This window comes from Elaeis guineensis, chromosome 7 (assembly GCF_000442705.2).
Source record: "Elaeis guineensis isolate ETL-2024a chromosome 7, EG11, whole genome shotgun sequence".
NCBI lineage: Eukaryota > Viridiplantae > Streptophyta > Magnoliopsida > Arecales > Arecaceae > Elaeis > Elaeis guineensis.
Genome location: NC_025999.2, coordinates 60,131,003 through 60,151,400, shown reverse-complemented (window position 1 = coordinate 60,151,400; position 20,398 = coordinate 60,131,003). Strand labels below are relative to the sequence as shown.

General features: G+C 32.7%; 1 long non-coding RNA gene across 1 annotated transcript; it reads left to right on the top strand.

Moving 5' to 3' along the window:
- The first annotated feature begins 7,365 nt into the window (after nucleotides 1–7,365).
- On the top strand, nucleotides 7,366–8,101 carry LOC140859240 (uncharacterized). The gene is made up of 3 exons (XR_012142749.1): nucleotides 7,366–7,424; nucleotides 7,684–7,753; nucleotides 7,869–8,101. It is a non-coding gene; the product is annotated as an uncharacterized lncRNA (long non-coding RNA).
- The last annotated feature ends 12,297 nt before the right edge of the window (nucleotides 8,102–20,398 follow it).

Here is a 20,398-nt window from a genome sequence, read left to right as displayed (position 1 = left end):
TTTTTTTATTCTTTTCCTTGCAGCCTATCCTGTTTGGTTCTTTTAAATAAAACTGCCAAAATGGTGAGATGTAAAATCTAAAAAAATTGAGTTTTATGAAAGATGGGTCTCCCCCTGTTGTTCATAACCTGTTTCACTGAAAATCATGTTTTATTGATATCTATTTTAGTAAATTTGATGGCAACTAAGGTAATCATTTTGATGGCCCTTATGGATATTTGTTTTGCTGAACATCTGTTGTTCAATGCCCCTTCTGCTTCTTCCTAGGGCCCAAGGTGTATATCTCGGTGGAAATGTTGGGTTGTACCTGTATCAGCACGTGCTAATATAATATGCATGAAAATTTTTGTTCTTATTATCTTAGTTAATAGAAATTGGTATATAGAAGATATTGACCAATGACGTATCATCTCATCTTAAAAATTCTTGTGTGTGCTGCAAACTAAATGCATAGAGCTTTAGGCTGTTTGGACTTGGTTTGCTACATGAAAGGGCTGTGCAAGCTCTGCAAGTGTTCACGCTTGTGTTTTTTCCTTGTTACAAACCTGAATGAACTTTTTGCCAGGTCAAGCCTCAGCATCTACTTATCTTTGTGAGCCCAAGGTGTTTGAAGCATCTACTATAATGAGGCTTTAGGTTGCATTCACATGGTAGAGCCATGTCAAATGGTTAAGAGACTGGTGCTTCATGGTTCATACCATGCTTCATGCCATTTTTTTTATTATTATTATGAATTCCCCAACAAGTTTAAGTGGAACTAGGATAAGATTTTTGCTTTCTTTGTTGCGTTTTTTGGGACTTTCGTGGAATGACATTTTTCTTATTATTCTTTTCGGCAGCGTTGGGCTCAGGAGTCAATCAGGCAGGGGGCTGGGAACAAGCCTTGTGTCTGGCTAACAGATGTTTTTTTCAAAAACAGAAAAAAAAAAAAAGAAAAAGAAAAAGAAAAGGGCATGAGCCAGAATATATATATATATATATATATATATATATATATGCTGGTTGGGCTAATGAATTTGGAGTCTTTTTTTTTTTTAATTAATATAAAAAAAATATTTATTTAAATAATTTAATTTTTAATTTATTTATTAGATTGATATAAAATCGATAAAATGTCATTCAAAATAACGTTTATCATCGTCACGTTTATCATCGTCACGTTACCTCTTATTTTTTACGTAGATTATATTAAAAAAAATAAAAAATATTAAATAATATGATATTTTTAAAAATATAATTTAAAATGATGTTTTTAAAAATATCATTTCAAATGATGTTTTTAAAAACATCATATTATTTGATATTTTTTATTTTTTTCAAAAAAATAATAAAAAATAAAAAAAATTAAATTTATAAAAAAATAAAAATTTTAATTTTAATAAAATTAAAAATTATCATTTAAAATTAGTATCTCCATTTCAAATTATTTTTTTAAAAAATTATTTGAAAAAATAATGATGTAAAAAAAATTAAAAATATCATTAAAAAAATAAAAAAATAAAAATTATAATTTAAAAATTTAAAAAAATAAAAATTTTAATTTTAATTCAAATAAAAATCATCATTTCAAATTACAATCTTCTTTTCAAATTAATTTTTTTTAAAAAAATATCATAAAAAATAAAAATTATAATTTTGAATGAATTTTAAAGAATAAAAATTTTAATTTTAATTCAAATAAAAAAGATAATTTTAAATTATTTTATCTTTTTAAAATTAATTTTTTAAAAAAATATCTCAAAAAAATTTAAAAAATAAAAAAAATAAAAATATCATAAAAAAGAAAAAATTTGAAAAAATGAGAGCCAAATAAAAATTATAATTTTGAATTTAAAAAAATAAAAATTTTAATTTTAATTTAAATAAAAATCATCATTTCAAATTACTTTTTTCATTTCAATTAATTTTTTTAAAAAAATATGTCAAAAAAAATAAAAAATGGGCCATAAAAGAGCAAAATATTTAAAAATGAGAAAAAAATAAAAATTATAGTTTTTAATTTAAAAAAAATAAAATTTTTAATTTTAATTAAAATAAAAAATATCATTTCAAATTACTTTTTCATTTCAAATTAGTTTTTTTTTTAATATTTCAAATAAAAAATTAATTTTTTTAAAAAAATATCTCAAAAAAATTATGGGGGTTAAAAATAAAAAATATCATAAAAAAATATCAAAAAAATAAAAAATAATAAAAATTATAATTTTAAATTTAAAAAAATAAAAATTTTAATTCAAAATTTTTTTTCATATCGCACCGTACGTAGCTGTTTGTGTTCGTACCAGATCGAGATGTACTAGTACGGTCTGATTTATCTCATAATTAAATTATTTGATATATTATTATTATTTATATTATAATTTTTATAGCCCTTTTAACATAATTTTCTCTCCTAATGTTCTGAGACACATTAGAGTATGTGTATCAATATCCACAAAGCATAATATCCGATCACTTAAAATTAAATAATATAAAATAAAATCAATAATTATTAATATTAAATAGAATAAAAATATCAAGCGTATAAAAAATAGTACAATAAAAGTTTTAAAAATACTAAGTACAAATCTAAAAAAGATTTAGTTTCACAAGGACGTCGTGGTGCACGTGGTCGCTTGGACCTTCTCAGGAAGGTTCTCAACGGCTGCTCCTGCTCTTGCTGTGATGGCTCCTCCCCTATATCAGTGGAGGAGGTCTGCTGGTCATGCTGCTCAGGAATAACGGATGCTATCGGATCATCTACGGACTAAGCGACCCTCTCAACCCTCTCATTGGATACACGGATGAGCCTGAAAAGAAAGTATCATACTCATGTGGCCAACTGGTATCCGATGATATCATCTGGGGGATATTGGAATAAGAAGGTGCTGCTATCTGTGGATCAAAAGACGGTGGCATCTGTGTAGCATCTAGTGATGACATCTGCGGAATATGCGATGATGGCATATGTGGAATATATGGTGACGGCGTATATCTCATATTTGGTGCATCGGTTGCTCCATACCAAGGCGCACAGCTATATGGATCAACACCAATCACCACCAATGTTCCGGAACTTGTTCTCTCTATCTCACGCAGTATCCGAATCCATTCATCCTCATCAGTCATAGATAAAGCACGACGAGCGTCCAACACAAGATCCGACATAGAATCAGTCTACAAAATAAAAATAAAATAGTCAATATACTGTAAAATATAAAATAAAAATATAACACAAACAACATAAACTAATTTTCGTAGTCTTACCAAAAGATGCACAGCAAAACTCTCGCCCTCGTATTCGGGAACTGCATACCGAGGCTGTCCAATGACTCGCATTGTAATGCTAAAAAATTAAGCCATGTAGTCATCGGTATATGAACAGTCTCTTAAAATGGGATCACCATGAACAATATGATCCTGACATGCATTCCAAATATCGATGTACTCTGCATGTCTGATACGTCAGTCAATACGAGCTCTCCCTCGTCGATCAATACGATGAAGTCCCTGACTGGTATCAAACTGCTCTGGGATGCCCTGAATCTGATCAAACTGCCGCAGGACACGATCGGAAAGATGTCACTCTACCACATCAAAACAAATAAGTAGCACCCTAGCAGTCCATATGTCATGTCTAACTGTACATATCTGCGGCAACATAGTCAATATCTCATCTGTATATGACTCCCACAAAAACTGATAGAGTTAATAAAAAAAATTAGTAAACTAAAATTTTAATAAATTATGAATACTGTAAAATGATATTTGTAAAAAATTCAAAATTTATCTGTCTATATATATCAACTAATGTATCCAACTGGCACCTATAAACCCGTGCCACTCTCGTCGATACGTGATGAACGTTGAATACAACATTCCATCTGTTTCACAATCTACTCATGTTAAATAAATTTTATCGAATTTAAAACAGTAAGTTTCAAATAAAAAAAGTAATATTTTTATACCTATATCCCAATGGTCCGTCCAGTCTGAATGAAACATCAGGATCATGCTGCTCTGATGGCATCTCGAGCAACTGTCATCGTAATAGAATGATAGTCAGCATACGCTCCCATACCCAAATCTGTAAATTTCAAAAAAATCATACTTGATATACCCAATATTTGAAATATAATTGAATATTAAAAATAAAAATTTTTAATTCACATACTTGTAATAATATAAGATAACCACCAATCTTGCTTTGATCAGCATAAGAACCCCGACACATAGCTCTGTACAGGCAAGCTAGTACTGCACTGCCCCAACTGAGTCTACGAGCGAAGTCTAAATCCTCTAATAATGGCAAAAATATCAACTTCATCTTATTTGATGAAGTATCGAGTACCAGAATACCACCTAACAACCGTAGCACCTGACCCCTAACATACTGCTGCACCATCTCCTCTGGTACATCATCCGCAATATGAAAATATCGATAACGACCATCCAAACACTCAATCCTGAGTCGTGAATGATCGAAAAAGTGTGCGTCGGGCTCAAACCCTAGCAATCGCAAGCACAAAGCCTGCCACTCCGGAATGGTAAGCGTGGGATCAACTCCGGTAACTGGATCGCCATCAACTGGTAGTCCAGTAAGGATGCTGACATCCTGTAAAGTGATGGTCGCCTCATCAAATGGAAGATGAAATGTGTGTGTCTCTGGATGCCATCTCTCAAGCAAAGCAGTAATAAGACCAACGTCCATCTGTATACAACCAATCCAATATACTCCATAAAATTTAAGATATCGTAAATAATCCAGCACTCTATGTGGGATGTCCTCTGTCCTCCAGAAGTCAGCATCGGATCGTCATAGACGAAGGTGTCTGGGCTCCTGCAATAAAATATAATAATTAGATAACATATATGATTTTTTTTAAAAAAATTTAAATAGTAAATAGGATTGAAATGCTTACGCCGTCATCTAAAGTAGTCTGTGATCGATGGTGCTCCTACAATGTAAGAATACTGCTGTCTCAAGGATCGAGATACCGTGAATCATAAGCTATAATATGCTAATGAATCTAAAATAATGATATTATCATAAGTGTATTAAAAAATAAGAAATATGATATGATAGCCATTCATTTTATGAGAAATATATTTTAAACATATAATATTATCACACAATACAACTTAAACACAAAATTCAGCTCATCTCAAGATATTAAACACATATATTCAAATACAATTTCACAGAAATACATAAAACAATGACAAAAATACATCTTCGGAGCTTTTAATTTCTTCCACTACTTGAAGTTGAAGTGTGTTGAAGTATCCTAGGACAGCGACGGCGGTCATGACCTTGTTCCGTGCCGTAGGGCCGCATGGGCCTGCCATTGGAGGGCCGCCACCGCGGATCGAAAGAGAATGGCACCGCAGGGCCGCACGGGCCCGCTGCCAGGGGGCTGTCGGGGCCCATCGCCGGGGCCCATCGGAGAGGAAGAGGGAGAGAGAGAGAGGAAGAGGGAGAGAAGAGGGAGAGAGAGAGGAAGAGGAAGAGAGAGAAAGGAAAAGGAGAGAGAGAGGAGGGAGCTCACCGCCGTCGGAAGCTCGGCGTCGTGCCGTCGGAGAGGAGAAAACATCGGAGAAACACCGGAGAAAAGGGAGAAGAGGGAGAGAGGGGTTTTTTTTTAGATTTTAAGCTTCAAAAATGCCAAAGAGAATGGCATTTTCAAAAACGCCATTCCTTTTGGCATTTTTCTCCATTTTTTTATGATTTTTTTTTAATTTTTTTTACTTATTTTCATGTGATTTTTAAATAAATAAAATTAATTTAAAATGGACATAGTAATTTGAAATGATAATTTTTTATTTGAATTAAAGTTAATTTTTTTAAAAAATTAATAATTATAAATTTTATTTTTTTATCATTTTTTATTTGAATTATAATTAGAATTTTTAATTTTTTAAATTTAAAATTATTATTTTTATTTTTAAATTAGAATTACAATTTTTATTTTTTTTCAATTCAATTTTTTATCCTTTTTTCTTTTTTATGGTGTTTTTTATTTTTTTACACCAATTTTTTCTTTTTTTTAGATATTTTTTTAAAAAAATAATTTGAAATGAGAAAAGTAATTTGAAATGATATTTTTTATTTTAATTAAAATTAAAATTTTTATTTTTTTATTTTAATTTATAATTTTTATTTTTTTCACATTTTTTCTTTTTTTTCATTTTTCTTATGGCATTTTTTCTTTTATTTTTCTTGAATTTAAATTAAAATTTTAATTTTTTTATAATTTAAAATTATCATTTTTATTTTTTTCCCATTTTTACCATTTTTTTATTTTTATAAATTTTTTTAAGATATTTTATTAATTTATTTGGAATATTTTTTAAATAAATAAATTTGAAATGGGGAAAGTAATTTGAAATGATATCTATTATTTTAATTAAAATTAAAAATTTTATTCTTTTTAAGTTTAAAATTATAATTTTTATTTTTTTCTATTTTTTTAAATTTTTTACTTTTTTATGACACTTTTATTTTTTAAATTTTTTATCTTTTTGAACGTCTTCTTTTTAAAAAATTAATTTAAAACGGAGAAACTAATTTAAAATGATAGTTTTTATTTGAATTAAAATTTTAATTTTAATTTTTTAAAATTTAAAATTATAATTTTTATTCTTTTCTCATTTTTTCTTTGTTATGATATTTTTTATTTTTTAATTTTTTTAAGATTTTTTTAGATATTTTTTTAAAAAAATTAATTTTAAATGGAAAAAATAATTTAAAATTATATTTTTTATTTGAATTAGAATTCAAATTTTTGTTTTTAAAAATTCATTCAAAATTATAGTTTTAATTTTTTTCTCAATTTTTTCTTCTTTTATGATATTTTTTTAAAAAAATTAATTTTATGATATTTTTTATGTTATGGTATTTTTTAAGATTTCTTTTGAGATATTTTTTTTAAATTAATTTTAGAATTATAATTTCTATTTCTTTTCAATTTTTTTATGGTATTTTTATTTTTTTTTCATCAATTTTTTTCAGATATTTTTTTAAAAAGATAATTTAAAATGGAGATACTAATTTTAAATGATAATTTTGATTTTTATCAAAATTAAAATTTTTATTTTTTATAAATTTAAAATTTTTTATTTTTTTGTATTTTTTACCAATTTTTTTTTGGAGAAATAAAAAATACCAAAGAATATGATATTTTAAAAATATCATATTATTTGATATTTTTTATTTTTAATTTTTTTTTTGATTTGATCTACGTGGAAAATAGGAGGTGACGTGGCGATGATAAAATGTCATTCAAAATGACGTTTTATCGGTTTTGCATCAAACTGATAAATAAATTAAAAATTAAATTATTTAAATAAATAATTATTTTTTTATATTAATTAGGAAAAGGACTCAATGAACTTGCTTATGCTAGGCGACTATTTGAAAGGAAAGCTGTCATAAGCTATTTTTGGTATAATTATTTGTCTGCCTTGTTTTCTTTTTATGAACAGAAATACCCTCAGCCAAAAGTTATAGTTGTGGCCCGATTATTTCCATAGGCATGCCCACATGGTCATCCCTAGTCTACTTTTTCTCATTATTAAAAGGAGCGCAACTTTGCATCTTTTTGTTTCTGTTGGAATGGGTTTGCGAGACTTGGATGGTCTGCTGTTCCATGGATAACCAGTCTCACCCATTTCTTCAAATGAGGATTTTCTATTTCTTGTCAGGTCTCTGGTAAAGTGGGCAAATCAGTTGCACCCATTTTGGTACAGTATCATCAGCACGGATTGGTTCATGGTAACGACGCTCGGCATGCCTTTCGTACCGAGTATAATTTTTCTACCGTTATGGTGTGGTGTTTTGAATCATCTATTACTTCTTATCATCTTTTCTTTTGGTTCCCTGTGAGCAGATTACAATCAAAATGGTACACCAAAGTTCTAATGGATGCATGGGTTTCCCATCTATAAAGGTTTGAAGGCTGTTGTATAGTTTCGGTTATTTCTACCAAGTGCAACAATTAATAAGCTCGGATGGGTTCTTCTATTTTGCATGGTGGCCTTTCTGAAATGTTTCTGTGCAGAAAGAGTTATAATGATTTGCCAATAATGTAATCGTTTGCATTCATTTTGAAAAACGTAAAAGTCTAGCCTTAATATTTTTATAGATGGACTCAATTTTCAAGTTCTGTGAAAATTCCTTGGAAATGCACATAATTTTCTTTTTTGATTGTTTTCACTTATGTTTCTGGGATCATTTGACTTGGTAAAAAAGAGCCGTCCTTGACACTTTAACACGGGGGTTGTACGTTACCTGGAGATGGCTATTTAAAAAAAAGAAAAAAGAAAATCTTGGGTATTAAAATGAGCCAAAGCAGGGTTATGTTACCATATCTGGCGCGCGAACCAGAGTCCATGTGAGAGAGGTTTTGAAGGTTACCCTCGGCTAAAAGCTATTGCCAAATATTTTAGGATTAATTTGTAATATAACTACGCCAACAGGTCAAGGTTGTTCCCTTTCCTCTTAATCTGTATTTCCGTTGGAAAGGGCTTGTCAAGACGTGGATGGTCTGCTGTTCCACGGGCAAAAACTCGCAGCCGTTTCTTTGCTGAATGTTACCTCTCTCGTTCCGTTGTGGCTGGTAAAATGTCCCCTAGATACACGTACATTATTGCATGCAAGCGTGCATCCAAGCTATCCACATGCACACACGAGGCCGAGATCAGCCAACTAGTTGAGTTTGTAATTTTCTTTAATGTTTAGCTGTAATTTTCTTTCGTTAAACTGAGTTGTAAAGATGTTGAATGTTGGATATCAATTACAAAGACTCAATCTTCTTTTCGTAGCTAGCTGTGTTCTATCGTTGTTATGTAGGGAAAGATTTTGGGTACCGTATATGATGCAATAAAAATGATGTGGAGTGGATTATCCAACTGTTTTAAAATATATATTTAAAGTCTACATTCTATTTTTTTATTTAAAATTTTGAATGACAAAATTATCTTTTTTTTTTTTAATTATGACATCTTGTGGTCATATTATGACATCCTACGGTTGATTTATCATAATTTTTTTTCGAAGTCAAAAAAAGAAAGATATTTTTCTCATAAAAATTGATGAAATTTTTAAATGATGAAAATACTTCTTCTTTCTTTATGACATTTTGTGATCAAATTATGAATAAGAAGTCATAATTTGATCATAAAATATCATAATATGGTCACAGGATGTCATAATTTTTCGAAAGAAAAATATTTTCATCATTCAAAATTTTAAATGAAAAAGTAGAACTGTACGTATTAAATATGCATTGGAAAGTGATGACTACGTAGGCCGATCAGATTAGACGGTATATTTTTTCTACACCATATGTAGTGTATAAAAAATTACTCTTGTTCGGAAATAGGCTTATATAAAATTCCAATTTAATCATGTAGATGTCTAAATATAAAATAATCCCCTTTACATTGGTTAATGGACAAATAAGATATGCCAACATTATTTTTTAAACAAACAACCATTAAGGAACCGTTTGGCGTCCCTTTTATTTTTCAACTTTCAAAACAAAATCTAGAATTTCACGTCTATTTGATTTTAAAAATTTTTATAAAATCTTAATATATTTTGTATAATCAATTATTTTCAAAAATATAAATATAAAAATAATAGTGGCAGCTGTTGTAATGTTGACAGAGACATCCGAGGTGGTGGGGTAGCGAGACCAAAAGTTTGAGGGAGATGGTAGCGATAGCAATAGAGATGTGTTGCTCCTTGAATTGCTTTTGATGATTACAAAGCATTTGAGGGGGTTACTAATGATTTTCGCTTAAAAAAGACTTATTGTATTTCAGGGACAAAATCATAATTTTATCAAATTCTGATTTGAAAGCATCAAAAGTAAGAACAGAAAATTTGTGATCAATTGGAGAAAATTTTATAATTTTTGGATGTGTATTTTGAAAGATATTCATGTTTGTAAAATTGAGTCGACCCCATGAGTCGACTCATGGCACAAAGGGCTGAATGGCACGCAGAACTTTTTGGCTGGCACAGTCTGTGAGTCGACCCCATGGGTCGACCCCCAGGCATGAGTCGACCCCATGAGTCGACCTCTGCTGTTTTTAGGCCAAAATTACAGAACCATTGTTTTCTACTGTTTTCCACAGAGATCGACCCCATGAGTCGACCCATGTGACGGAAAAGTTCCGCAACGGCTAGTTTTTAACCCGTTTTAAGTGTATTTAATGCTCATTTAATGTGATCTAACGGTTCTATTTCAGCCCAGATTACTCTCCACCATTCCTTAAAGTTATAAAAGGAACTAAAAAGTGGGAATCAACAAGAAGAAAGATTTTTCAAAAGAGGATTTCAAGCATACTTTTCAGCCCTAAGCAAGAGCCCACTCAAAGTATTTAAGAAGCTTTTAATTCAAGTTCATCAACTCCTCAAGTGCTCATTCAAGTCTCCAACCCCCTTGAGGAAATCGGAAAGAGCTTTCTTCTATTTGTGTAAAGTGTATTTAAAGCCTCATTCACTCATTAAAGGAGCTTCTTTTGTATTTTCTGTGCTATTAATTATAATACTCCTTTTGAGTTATTGTTTTTATTTTGGAAGGGTTTCAAAACGTGGGAAGGTTGATCCGAACCTTGAATCGGATTGTATTGGATTGGCTTGTACCCGGAAAATAAGTGGACTAGCTTGGGATAGCTAGAGTCGGAGGTTCCGACAAGTGTATTCAAGTTGAATACAAGTTAGTGGATTGAAATTCTCAAATAGGAGCTTGGGGAGTAGATGTAGGTGCAAGGTTGGCACCGAACCACTATAAATCCTCTTGTTTGTGTCGTGCTTAATTGCTCTCCTTTTAGAACCTCTTTATTCTCTTGCATTCTTGCATTTAACCATTAGCCTTGAATCAACTATACTCTCCTTATTTATCTTGCTATTGTTAAACAATCTTCATAAGGTATAAGTTAAGTTTAAAATTTTTAGAAACCTAATTCACCCCCCCTCTTGGGTTGCATAGCTGGACAACAAGTGATATCAAAGCCCGGTGCTCTAGCCCTACTTTGATCTAACCAATCAAAGAGCTAAAGATCTATGACAACTCAAGTTGGCACTTCTCTAGCCGAGTGGTAGTCCACTAACCGACCTCCACTTTTCAATGGGTCCAACTATACCTATTGGAAAGCTCAGATGAAAATCTTCATTCAAGTACTCGACTATGATATGTGGAATATCATAGTAAACGGCCCTCACATACCCACTAAAATTATTGATGGTGTGGAATCAGCCAAACCCGAAAAAGATTGGGATGAGGTTGATAAGAAAATGGCCCAACTAAATGCTAAAGCTATGAATGTTTTATATTGTGCTCTTGATGCTAATGAATTTAATCGCATTTCAACTTGCTTGTCTGTTAAAGAAATATGGGATAGATTAGAAGTAACCCATGAAGGAACTAATCAAGTAAAGGAGTCCAAAATTAACATGCTCGTGCATAAATATGAACTTTTTAAAATGGAGCATGATGAATCTATAACTGAAATATTTACTCATTTTACTGATATTATAAATGGTTTAAAGAGTCTTGATAAGTCCTATTCTAACAGTGAGCTCGTAAGAAAGATTCTTAGGTCCTTACCAAGAACTTGAGAAGCCAAAGTGACCGCTATCCAATAAGCCAAAGATCTGAACATCCTATCTTTGGAAGAGCTTCTTAGATCACTGATGACACATGAGCTGAGCATGAAACAACATCAAGAGGAAGAAGTCAAAAAGAAGAGAACAATCGCCCTCAAATCCACAGCTCAACTTGATGAAGAAACTGATGACACCGAAAATGAAGAGCAGGATGAAGAGATGGCTCTCATTACCAGAAGGTTCAAGAAGTTTTTGAGGAAAAGAAAACAAGGAATGAGGAAGAGGCCACTCACAAAAGGGGAACATAGCAAAGAAAAGGATAAAGACCAACCCCTTACTGCTATGAATGCAAGAAACCGGGACACTTCAAGTCTGAATGCCCACAACTGAAGAAGGGTCCCAAGAAGTATAAGAAGAAGACCATGATGGTCACTTGGAGTGGAAGTGATGACTCAAGCTCCGAAGAGGAAGACTCAACTAAACAAGCCAACTTGTGCCTTATGACACATGAAAATGAGATAAATTCTGAAACTCCTAGTGACTTTACCTTTGAAGAACTTCATGAAGCTTTTTATGATTTAATTGATGAACTACAGAAACTAGGGATAAAGAACAAAGATCTAAAATCAAAAAATCAATCTTTACTGAAACAAAATGAGAGCATTTCAATTGAAAAATCTACCCTGTTTCAAAAAAATCAAAATTTAAAGAATGAAATTGCGAAGCTAAAACCAATAATTAAAAAATTCACCTTAAGTTCTAATAAACTTAATATGATTCTTGAAAATCAAAAGGCCATGTATGATAAGGCTGGACTTGGCTATAACCCCTTAAAGAAACAAAAGTATCTAAAAAATATCTATGTAAACTCTTCAAGTAACAAGTTTTTTAATATTACTTGCTTCAAATGTGGTAGAGTAGGACACAAGTCATACACTTGTTTCTCTAACAAATCTGTAAACTCAAATGTAAAAAAAATACGGGTTCCAAAAGGAACCATTATGACTAACCAAAAAGGATCCAAGAAAGCTTAGGTATCTAAAGCAAAAACTTGACTTTTGCCTGCAGGTGTGTCTAGCATCCCAAGGAGCAAACAAGAAATGATATCTTGATAGCGGATGCTCGAGACATATGACTGGTGATGAATCCCAATTCATCACACTTGATGCTAAGAATGGAGGGATGGTCACCTTTGGAGACAATGGTAAAGGAAAGATCATCGGTATAGGTAACATTGATATCACTCCCTCCAAGTACATTGAAAATATTTTGTTAGTAGATGGTTTAAAGCATAATTTACTAAGCATTAGTTAATTTTGTGATAAAGGATATAAAGTTATTTTTGAATCTTCTGTTTGCATTGTAACTAGTCCTATTAATGAAGGCATTAAATTTGTTGGACATAGATATGATAATGTTTATATGGTAGATTTGAATGATCTATCCAAGATAAACATGCAATGCCTAGTATCCTTGAATGCTAAGATTAATGAGATTAGTTGGTTTTGGCATCGTAGGCTTGCACATATTAGCATGCATTCACTTTCAAAACTCATTAAGAAGGAATTGGTTCTTAATTTGCCAAAATTGAATTTTGAAAAGGATAGAATCTGTGATGCATGCCAACTAGGTAAACAAACAAGAGTTTCATTCAAATCTAAAAATATTGTTTCAACTTCTAGACCATTAGAGCTATTGCACATGGATTTATTTGGACCTACTAGAACTACTAGTCTAGGAGGAAAACGATATGATTTTGTAATTATTGATGATTTCTCTCATTTTACATGGATTTTCTTTTTGACATACAAGGATGAAACTTTTTAAGTTTTCTCTAAATTTTACCGAAAAGTCACAAATAAAAAAAAATTTTCAATTCAAAATATTCGAAGTGATCATGGAACCGAATTTGAAAATCAAGACTTTAAAAAATTTTGTGATAAAAAAGGAATAGGCTACAATTTTTCTGCACCTAGGACATCCCAACAAAATGGAGTAGTAGAAAGAAAAAATAGAACCCTTGAAGAAATGGCTCGTACCATGCTATGTGAAAGCAACCTTCCAAGATACTTTTGGACGGAAGCTATTAACACAGCATGTTACATTTTAAATCGTGCTTTAATTGACAAATTTTAAAGAAAATCCCCTATGAGCTTTGGAAAGGAAGAAAACCTAATATTGCATATTTTCATGTTTTTGGTTGTCGATGTTTTGTGTTAAATAATGGTAAAGAAAGACTTGAAAAATTTGATGCAAAATCCGATGAAGTAATTTTTCTTGGTTACTTCTCCTCTAGTAAAGCTTTTAGAGTTTTTAACAAAAGAACCTTAGTAGTAGAGGAGTCAATACATGTTATCTTTGATGAAACTAATGATCTTCCTTCAAGGAAGAATGAAGGTGTTGATGACGCAGATCCTCTTATAGAAGGGATGAAGGAGATCACTCTGAAAGATTCAATAATTCAAGATGATGAGGAACATGAAGACAAATAGGATGAGGGAGGTGAAGAACAACAAGAACAACCTCAAGGTACAAATGATCTACCCAAAGAATGGAGGTATGTTCACAATCACCCCAAGGAACTAATTATTGGTGATCCTTCACAGGGTGTAAGAACTCATTCTTCACTTAAAGATGCATTCAATCATTTTGCTTTTATCTCTCATCTTGAACCTAAAACCATTGAAGAAGCTGAAAAAGATTATAATTGGATTAATGCAATGCAAGAAGAACTTAATCAATTTGAAAGAAATAATGTATGGACTTTAGTATCAAGACCTAAAAATTATTCAATAATTGACATAAAATAGATTTTTAGGAATAAATTAGATAAACATGAAAATGTAATAAGAAATAAAGCAAGATTGGTTGCTAAAGGTTATAATCAAGAAGAAGGAATTGATTTTGATAAGACCTTTGCACCTGTTGCTAGATTAGAGGCAATTAGACTTCTACTTGCATATGCTTGCTTTATGAAATTTAAATTATTCTAAATAGATGTCAAAAGTATCTTTTTAAATAGATATATTACTGAAGAAGTCTATGTAGAACAACCTCCAGGTTTTGAAAATCATACTTTTTCTAATCATATTTTTAAATTAAATAAAGCTCTATATGGTTTGAAACAAGCACCCAGGGCTTGGTATGAAAGGCTAAGCAAATTTTTACTTAATAATGATTTTTCAAGAGGTAATGTAGACACAATCTTTTTCATTAAAAGAAATCAAGATGATATATTAGTTATACAAATATATGTTGATGACATTATTTTTGGGTCTACTAATGAAACTCTTTGTTAAGATTTTGCAAAGCTCATGCAGGGGGAGTTCGAGATGAGCATGATGGGAGAACTTACATTCTTCTTCGGACTCCAAATCAAACAAACAAAGGAAGGAATCTCCATCACCCAAAGCAAGTACACAAAGGAATTACTCAAAAGATTTAGAATGGAGAACTCCAAAGTAATTGGCACACCCATGAGCCCTTCATGTAAGCTTGACAAGGATGAAGAAGGTAAATGTGTAGACTTAAAATTTTATAGAGGTATGATTGGCTCTCTACTATATTTAACTGCTAGTAAACCTGATATTATATTTAGTGTTTGTCTTTGTGCTCGATTTCAATCAAATCCAAAAGAATCACACTTGAATACAGTTAAAAGAATTCTTAGATATTTAAATGGTACATAAACTCTAGGATTATGGTACTCTAAGGACTCATTAATTGAGTTAATAGGATATTCAGATGCTGATTTTGCTGGATATAGATTAGATAGAAAAAGTACTAGTGGAACTTGCCAATTTCTTAGAGTTAACCTAATCTCCTGGTTTAGCAAGAAATAAAATTTGGTAGCACTGTCTACGGCCGAGGCCGAATACATTGCAGCTGGAAGTTGTTGTGCTCAAATATTATGGATTAAGTAACAACTCGAAGATTTTGGTATCAAACTTAATGAAACTCTCATAAGATGTGATAACACTAGTGCTATAAATCTTACTAAAAATCCAATTCAGCATTCTAGATCTAAACATATTGAAATCAGGCATCATTTCATAAGAGAACATGTTCAAAATAAAGACATAATTCTTGACTATATTTGTACTGAAAAATAATTAGCCGATATCTTTATAAAGGCCCTAAGTGAAGATAGATTTTGTGAAATTAAGAGAGAACTAGGAATCCTTGATCCATCTGCTTAACTGTCTCACTGATCCCAAGGGATCAATGTCAAAAACTCTTTGAACTTAATTCTCATTATTTCTCTTGGGCTTAAAAGGTCAAAATTATCATTCTCATAATTAATCTTTGAGTAAATATCCTTCTCCTAAAGTTTTGAATTTTTCAAAAATTATTTCATCATTTTTCTGAATTTCTCTGTGCCATGAGTCGACCCCTAGGGTCGACCCAAGGGCAAACTTATAATTTTTGGCCAAATCCCACGGGCTCTCTCTTTTTGTTGAAAATCCCTCCTTGAGCCGACCCGACACACCGTCTTCTTCCTTCCTCCAAGCCATAGGTCCCCTTCTCTTCTTCTCCAAACCCAAGTTTTTCCTCAAGACTCTTCTCCCACCGCCTCTTACACCTCAAATCGACCCTTAGGAATCAAGTTCCTCCCCTTCTCCCTCTTCATCTGGAGCGGTTTGAGCGTGCCCTAGATTCTACCCGTCTCTTCCAAATCGAGGTATCACTCCTCCAAAAAAAATTCCTATCCTTCCATTAGAAACCCTTCATCTCTCCCTCACATTTGCTCTCCCAAGCTCCGTGCTAGTCTCGTCAGTGCAAATGGCTCCGAAGATGAAGCTTCCACAAAGGAGAAAATCGATCCGTGGGTTGGAGGAAAATGTGCGCCAAAAGAGGTTAGCTACCGAGACCACTTCAGCTTCACACCCTGCTGCTGCTTCAACTCCAGCTTCAATAAGGTCACAAATTAGCCCTAGTAAGATTTCCTTATCTGATAGGAAGGTAGAACCTGGCAAAAACATAGATTTCAAATTTTTTGAAAAGGAGGGGTTCTCTATCGGATCAAAAATCAAGGATCAAGGTTGAGAATTATACTGCTCACTTAAAGAAAATACCTATGTGGATCTGGTTAGAGAATTTTATCTGAACTTGAGCTATGGCAATGAAACAGTAAGATCCACTGTAAAGGGTATAGAAATCAGTCTAGATCCTATGCTTTTGGGAGAAATTCTTCATTTACCCTGTGAGGGATACACAAATATGGAACTCCCAATTAAGGAGGAGGAAATTAATGTGATTCTAGGAAGAACCTTCTCGGGAAGCCTAAATAAATTAGAGGCCAAGATCTTTTCCATTGAGATGAGGATACTACATCAAATGGTAACTAAGTTATTCTTCCCTAGAAGTGGTAGACATGATCTTCTCTCTGATCGAGATATTTGCATTATGTTTCATGTGATTATCCAAACCCCCCTGAACCTCCTAGCATTAATGATTGAGGCTATGAGAGAAACCCTGAATAGATCCAAGGCATATCTGTCTTTCGGTATGGCTCTCACTTTAGTATTCAGGAGATTTGGAGTTAGCTTTGAGGGGGAGGCAGTAGCTAGGCTTTCTCACTCTGACACCATCAACCACCATACTTTGCACCGCATGGGATTTACTAAGACTGATGGTGGTTGGACTAAAGGTGTGGAAGAGAGAACTGAGGACAGAGCTGAGGAAGAAGGACCATCCTCACCCCTCCGTGATCACAGGGCAGTATCTTCAGACATTCAGTTTGTTTCTGACCATGAGGCTAGGCCATCAGAGTCTACGAGGAGGCACACTCTAGTCCAGCAGCCAGACAGTAGAGCACTTCCCTCAGAGATCAGATTGGCTGACGATCAGATAAAGATGATATCTCAGCGCGTAGCTTCTATACTATCTCGTCAGATGGATACTTCAGCTTCTACTCAAGGATCGATATTTCATGATATATCTGATCAAGCACTGATCCCCCACATCTCCACTGTGTTTCAGATGATTTTTGATCAGTCAGTTCGCATCGAGCAGCTTGAGAGTTGTGTGGTGAGACTGACTGTCAGAGTATTCGACTTGCAGAGGCAAGTACTGGCTCTAGCCCATCCACAGCCACATGGGGACATCACTGAGGTCTCAGACCTATCTGTAGAGGCAGCCAGACTTAGAGAAGTCTTGGAGAGTGGATTTGACTTCCTGAGGAGAGATATCAGAGGCTCTAGTGAGCATGCTTCCACCCAGTTCATTGCACTGCTACAGTCTATTTCGAGAGCCTTAAACCTTCTGGACACCATCAGACTCTCTTTTGTAGCTCAGTCTTTTGTTTCTCAGCCTTCAGGATCTTCTCACCCGTCCACTCGTGCCGGCACCTCCACCCGTGGCAGAGGCAGACAGGGTCGAGGTCGAGCCCTTGGTCGTGATCCTTCATCTCCTCATCCCATCTCTGATTCATCTGACTCTGATCCATCCAGTCATGATCTCTACTAGATCCTGTGTAGTTAGTCTTTTCTTTAGTTTTTGTTTAGGATATGTAATGCAATGTTGACTGTTTTATTTTTGGATAGTCTCTATCCATGTCTTTTGTATTCTAAGTCAACATCTATGTATTGAACCATCTTTGTACTCACTCATCTTTTGGATATATATATATATACACTTTGACTTTCAATGAATATCTCTGAATGTGATCCACTTGAATTACTTCTAAATTGTGAAAAACTTGAATAGCAATATCTTTTAAATGAGCAAATTGATATATCTTTTACGATTGCTATATTAAGGGAGAGTAAAGCAATAAGCAATACAAAATGGTAAAGCAACAAGCAATTAAAGAAGGAAGCTAGAGAACTAAAATTGATCCCATCAAAAAGAAGGAATAGAAAATATGTCCTTAAAAAAAAATTTAAGCAACATATCAGGGGAAGTAGAAAATCTTTGTTGATGCTGTCAAAAAGGGGGAGTAAAGAATCAAAAGCAAATGAGCAAATGAGCAATAAGCAAATTGTTAGGCAAATGAGCAATATAAACAAATGGGCACATGTGTCATATGCCAAAGAATCCAAATCAGCTCTTCTTTCCAAGCAAATGCATTTATAAGCAATTTTCAAATTGGTAGCAAATTTCACATTTATCTTCAAACTACTAATGATGCATTTCATTCCAATACTTGACTATAATATTTAAATAATACATCTTCATAAATTTGAAATTTATGTTCAATGCTTTATATATGCTTTTGCTTAAGTATTTTATCATCATCAAAAAGGAGACGATTGTTGCTCCTTGAATTGATTTTAATGATTACAAAGTATTTGAGGGGGTTACTAATGATTTTCACTTGAAAAAGACTTATTGTATTTCAGGGGCAAAATCATAATTTTGCCAAATTCTGATTTGAAAGTATCAAGAGCAAGAACAAAAAATTTGTGATCCATTGAAGAAAATTTTATAATTTTTGAATGTGTATTTTGAAAGATATTCATGTTTGTAAAATTGAGTCGACCCCATGAGTCGACTCATGGCACAAAGGGCTGAATGGCACGCAGAACTTTCTGGTTGGCACAGTCTCTGAGTCGACCCCATGAGTCGATCTCTGCTGTTTTTAGGCTAAAATTACAGAACCATTATTTTCTGCTGTTTTCCACAGAGGTCGACCCCATGAGTCGACCCCTGTGATGGAAAAATTCCGCAATGGCTAGTTTTTAATCCATTTTAAGTGTATTTAATGCTCATTTAATGTGGTCTAATGGCTCTATTTCAGCCTAGATTACTCTCCACCATTTCTTAAAGTTATAAAAAAAACTAAAAAGTAAAAATCAATAAGAAGAAAGATTTTTTTAAAAGAAGATTTCAAGCATACTTTTCAGCCCTAAGCAAGAGCCCACTCAAAGCATTCAAGAAGCTTTTAATTCAAGTTCACTAACTCCTCAAGTGCTCATTCAAATCTCTAACCCCCTTGAAAAAATTGAAAAGAGCTTTCTTCTATTTGTGTAAAGTGTATTTAAAGCCTCATTCGCTCATTAAAGGAGCTTCTTTTGTATTTTCTATGCTATTAATTGTAATACTCCTTTTGAGTTATTATTTTTATTTTGGAAGGGTTCCAAAATGTAGGAAGGTTGATCCGAACCTTGAATCGGATTGTATTGGGTTGGCTTGTACCCGAAAAATAAATGAACTAGCTTGGGTGGTGCGGACATCAGAGCCATCAAAAATCGGCAACATAATTTAAGTTCGATTTGGATCGAAGAAGCCTCATTAAATTGATTCTACTTTAGTTATTTATTTTAATGCATTTGGCTTTGGGTCCATAGGGTGATGCGGGACAATCCTAAAAAGAAAATCAATCCTAATAATCAAGCTCTCTTCTGTTCAGCAACAACAAATCACATCCAGCCACGGGCTCATTATTCCCAGGACAGACAGTATAGTTGCCTATACTCTGCTCAGGAGGCGTGATTGATTGATATGAGACTAAAGCGAGATCAATCTAAATGATACAGACGAATGCCATTCGAGAGATCAGTAAACAATTAGCAATAAAAAATTTCATAAACAGATAGCAGAAATTAAACATGCTCACGAGTAAATGCAAAAAAAAAAATAAGAATAGAATGAGAGAAAATAAAACATTAAACCCATGAGAAAATCCAAGAAGATGATAAGAATCCGGATCGTGGTAGTTAAGAAACTACTCTGATTAGGGCTCTTAATCTTTTAACCAAACAGATCCATCGATAAAGAACTAGGTCTTTACTAACATTGGATTAAAAAAAAATCAAAGATCAACTGTTAAGGAATGAAGGTCCTTGACAGCATATGATC